Source organism: Candoia aspera, chromosome 8, assembly GCF_035149785.1.
Source record: "Candoia aspera isolate rCanAsp1 chromosome 8, rCanAsp1.hap2, whole genome shotgun sequence".
NCBI lineage: Eukaryota > Metazoa > Chordata > Lepidosauria > Squamata > Boidae > Candoia > Candoia aspera.
Genome location: NC_086160.1, coordinates 49,452,589 through 49,457,701, shown reverse-complemented (window position 1 = coordinate 49,457,701; position 5,113 = coordinate 49,452,589). Strand labels below are relative to the sequence as shown.

Here is a 5,113-nt window from a genome sequence, read left to right as displayed (position 1 = left end):
GTGACTTGCAGGGATAGAAGTCTTTTCCTCTTTTGCTGCAGTCCCATCCAAGCAAGACAGTCCAAATTAGGTAAAAGCTCCCACTGGTAATATTGGAATGTCTTCTTCTTCCTCTAATGTTAATTGTCACCAAAGGGAATTATTTTTATCATTATTTTTATTGAGAACACTGCTAAGAAAGAAAGGATTAACTCCTTATCCCCATATTCTGCAAAACTGGTTTGGCTGATCCTAGACAAAATTGGCTTTTCTGTGTCTAGATTAAAAAAAAAACACAATAACCAGTTGCGGCTACTGAGCATGTAATCCAATCAACATCTGTTTGGTCTCTGGTGAGAATCTGATAATTAAGCGTCAAAATTCTCCTTTTTATTTTCATCCTTATTGCATGTTTGAGCTACATATTGAGTACAGATGGTTCTACAGCAAATATTTGTAGTCCTCTGCAGGTTGCCAAGATGGCTATGGAACTGAAGAAGACTGAGAACTCAGCTATATGCCTCCCTTCTCTCCTTCAGTAGTACACAAAACAGAAATCTTCAGTATATGCTGCTCTTAAATAGAAGGGAAAAAAAGGAAAGTTGTTTCAGATGTAATGGAACAGTTATGGCATTACTCTCTACAAAACAAAATGCAAATGCAAACTATAACCTGTTGCCACACATGCCACTTTTGCAGTGTTTATTTGTGTTCCATCTTTTTTTTTGACACTTCCCATAAAAATGTAGAGAGAAAAATAGCTATGTGCCCAATCAAATATACATATAACAGATGAAGCACAGCTGTTGTATATTTTTATAGCCAGAAGGGTTCTTTGTATAGCAAACTCATCATATCCTTCGAAAACTGTCAACAGGCTTAAATAGGGAGAGTGAAGCCAAGATCGTTTCTTATTTTTTTCTATCCGCTCTACCACCACCCCATTTAATATTTACTCATGGTATTAATGATACGTTTTGCTCTTTTCTAATGTGCGTGTGTGATTTATTGTATATTGTTGGTTAGGAAGAGAATGCAAAGATGTCCGCAGTTTCATATTTTTAAACTGAAATATTGAATGCTACAAAATTGAATAAATATGAATAATAGAAAAGTTTCAGTAAACATAGGCAGACACCAATGTTCCTAACCTTAATCATTATTTTATATATCCCACACTGAGAACACTAGGTGAATATATCCAGAGGAATTAATTAGGCATCAGAAACAGTTCTTTGATCGTCAAATATTAAATTTATGAATATTAATTACCTTTAGTTGCATTCCATCGCTTAGAACAGTTGTTCAGCTCACCTAATGTTCAACAAGGGATCCTCATTAGTTATACAATGTAAGAGTTTAAGATCACATCATTCTGAAACTTCCACATTTTATGTAATAAGACAGGCATTCTTTGCTAACAACTTTCCAATAACAAAATAATAGAACATACTTTCCATATCTATATTACCATTATATTCCATTACATAAGTGCTGCTGAGCCTGTCTGGCAGACCAAAACAGAATTTTTGTTCTGCATTGCTAGACAGTTCTGACTGCTAATGAGGGAAAGACCTCTAAGGCTCTTTAAGCCAACTGACAAATATCCCTTCCTACTAATCCATGTAATAAAAAATGGCACAGCCATAGAGTTGAAATTGCAAGGGATAAAAAAGCACAAGGCAGGAGGGTAAAGGAGCTGAGGTCAATGGGAACATTGCATTCTTTGCTAATGGGTTACAGAATAAGGGATTCCTGGCAAGAGAATCTGTACCTGTACCAGAACAAAACTGTACTTGACCAGAATGGGAAAGAATGCATTTGGACAGCACCTTATAGAGAGCTTTAACATGAATCCTGTGAGAAGAGAACTGAGAAAAATAGTATGGGGGACAAGGCAGGCAAGGGTATGCACAATATGGAGACATCCAATAAAGACCACAGAATACTGGAAAGAATCAGTCAAGATACTGTATATGACCCAAGGATTCTGGTGTCTCTATGCAAATGCAAAGAGTACAGGAAACAAACCTGAAAAACTAAATGCAGCAAGCTAAATATGATTTAGAAGGCATTAATTGAACTCTGCTGAAATAAAACTCATAAGTGCAATGTAAGATTGAAGGATATAAGTTATTCAAAAGGTATAAATCAGGCAAATGAAGATGTACAGTGATATTATATGTGAAGGAAGCACACACATATATAGAAATCCAGGAATTTGAAGGTAAAAGTCCAGTTACATGAGAGCATTTGTGTAAGAATACAGGGAAGAGGAAACAATACAGATATTATTTGGGGGAAGGGAGCATGCTTTGGAGTCACTGAAGAGGAAAAAGCAGTGACAACTTTGGAAGGAAATCATCAAATAATCTTGTGGGCCAAGATACTATGGAAAAGCAGATTGGAATATGGTCTGACACACTTCAGATTGAAGAAAGCCAATTTAAACAAGCATTAAGAAACAGTAGTCAGGGACCAATGAACAGAAATCCTTAACTCAATGGGAATGCTTTAACACTAAAAGCAATAGATAGGTATACAGTAGGCATAGGTATAGGTATAAGTATAGGTATAGATATAGGTTGGAATTGGAACCTGGAATGTAAGAACTATGAGCCAGGGCAAATTGGATGTGGTTATTGGTGAGATGTCAAGATTAAAGATAGACATTTTGGGCGTCAGTGAACTGAAATGGACTGGAATGGGCCACTTCACATCAGATGACCACCAGATCTACTACTGTGGACAAGAGGACCACAGAAGAAATGGAGTAGCCTTCATAATTAATAGTCAAGTGGCTAAAGCAGTGCTTGGATACAATCCAAAAAACGACAGAATGATCTCAATTCGAATTCAGGGCAAGCCATCTACCATCACAGTGATCCAAATATACGCCCCAACCACAAATGCTGAAGAAGCTGAAGTAGAGCAGTTCTATGAGGATCTGCAGCACCTACTGGACGACACGCCTAAAAGAGATGTTATTTTCATCACAGGAGACTGGAATGCTAAGGTGGGCAGTCAAATGACACCTGGAATTACAGGTAAGCATGGCCTGGGAGAACAAAACGAAGCAGGACATAGGCTGATAGAATTTTGCCAAGACAACTCACTCTGCATAACAAACGCTCTCTTCCAACAACCTAAGAGATGGCTTTATACATGGACTTTACCAGATGGACAACACAGAAATCAGATTGACTACATCCTTTGCAGCCAAAGGTGGCGGACATCTATACAGTCAGAAAAAACAAGACCTGGAGCTGACTGTAGTTCCGATCACGAACTTCTTATTGCACAATTTAGGATCAGACTAAAGAGATTAGGGTGGACCCCCAGATCATCTAGATATGAGCTCACTAATATTCCTAAGGAATATGCAGTGGAGGTGAAGAATAGATTTAAGGGACTGGACTTAGTAGATAGGGTCCCGGACGAACTCTGGACAGAAGTTCGCCACATTGTTCAGGAGGCGGCAACAAAATACATCCCAAAGAAAGAGAAAACCAAGAAGGCAAAATGGCTGTCTGCTGAGACACTAGAAGTAGCCCAAGAAAGGAGGAAAGCAAAAGGCAATGGTGATAGGGGGAGATATGCCCAATTAAATGCAAAATTCCAGAGGTTAGCCAGAAGGGATAAGGAATTATTTTTAAACAAGCAATGCGCAGAAGTGGAAGAAGACAATAGAATAGGAAAGACAAGAGACCTCTTCCAGAAAATTAGAAACATCGGAGGTAAATTCCAGGCAAAAATGGGTATGATCAAAAACAAAGATGGCAAGAATCTAACAGAAGAAGAAGAGATCAAGAAAAGGTGGCAAAAATATACAGAAGACCTGTATAGGAAGGATAACAGTATCAGGGATAGCTTTGACGGTGTGGTCAGTGAGCTAGAGCCAGACATCCTGAAGAGTGAGGTTGAATGGGCCTTAAGAAGCATTGCTTATAACAAGGCAGCAGGAGATGACGGCATCCCAGCTGAACTGTTCAAAATTTTGCAAGATGATGCTGTCAAGGTAATGCATGCTATATGCCAGCAAATTTGGAAAACACAAGAATGGCCATCAGATTGGAAAAAATCAACTTATATCCCCATACCAAAAGAGGGAAACACTAAAGAATGTTCAAACTATTGAACAGTGGAACTCATTTCACATGCCAGTAAGGTAATGCTCAAGATCCTGCAAGGTAGACTTCAGCAATTCATGGAGCAAGAATTGCCAGATGTACAAGCTGGGTTTAGAAAAGGCAGAGGAACTAGGGACCAAATTGCCAATATCCAATGGATAATGGAAAAAGCCAGGGAGTTTCAGAAAAACATCTCTTTCTGTTTTATTGACTATTCTAAAGCCTTTGACTGTGTGGACCATAACAAATTGTGGCAAGTTCTTAGTGGTATGGGGATACCAAAACATCTTGTATGCCTCCTGAAGAATCTGTATAATGACCAAGTAGCAACAGTAAGAACAGACCACGGAACAACGGACTGGTTTAAGATTGGGAAAGGAGTACGGCAGGGCTGTATACTCTCACCCTACCTATTCAACTTGTATGCAGAACACATCATGAAACATGCTGGGCTTGAAGAATCCAAGGCTGGAGTTAAAATCACTGAAAGAAACATTAACAATCTCAGATATGCAGATGATACCACTTTGATGGCTGAAAGCAAAGAGGAACTGAGGAGCCTTATGATGAAGGTGAAAGAAGAAAGTGCAAAAGCTGGCTTGCAGCTAAACCTCAAAAAAACCAAGATTATGGCAACCAGCTTGATTGATAACTGGCAGATAGAGGGAGAAAATGTAGAAGCGGTGAAAGACTTTGTCTTTCTAGGTGCAAAGATTACTGCAGATGCTGACCGCAGTCAGGAAATCAGAAGATGCTTAATCCTTGGGAGAAGAGCAATGACAAATCTCGATAAAATAGTTAAGAGCAGAGACATCACACTGACAACAAAGGTCCACATAGTTAAAGCAATGGTGTTCCCCATAGTAACATATGGCTACAAGAGCTGGACCATAAGGATGGCTGAGAGAAGGAAGATCGATGCTTTTGAACTGTGGTGTTGGAGGAAAATTCTGAGAGTGCCTTGGACTGCAAGAAGATCCAACCAGTCCATCCTCCAGGAAATA

General features: G+C 39.0%; 1 long non-coding RNA gene across 1 annotated transcript; it reads right to left on the bottom strand.

Moving 5' to 3' along the window:
• Positions 1 to 360: 360 nt before the first annotated feature.
• Positions 361 to 1,391, bottom strand: LOC134501811 (uncharacterized). Its single transcript, XR_010068389.1, has 2 exons — positions 1,252 to 1,391; positions 361 to 554 (listed from the first exon to the last, which is right to left on the bottom strand). It is a non-coding gene; the product is annotated as an uncharacterized LOC134501811 (long non-coding RNA).
• Between the last annotated feature and the right edge of the window lie 3,722 nt (positions 1,392 to 5,113).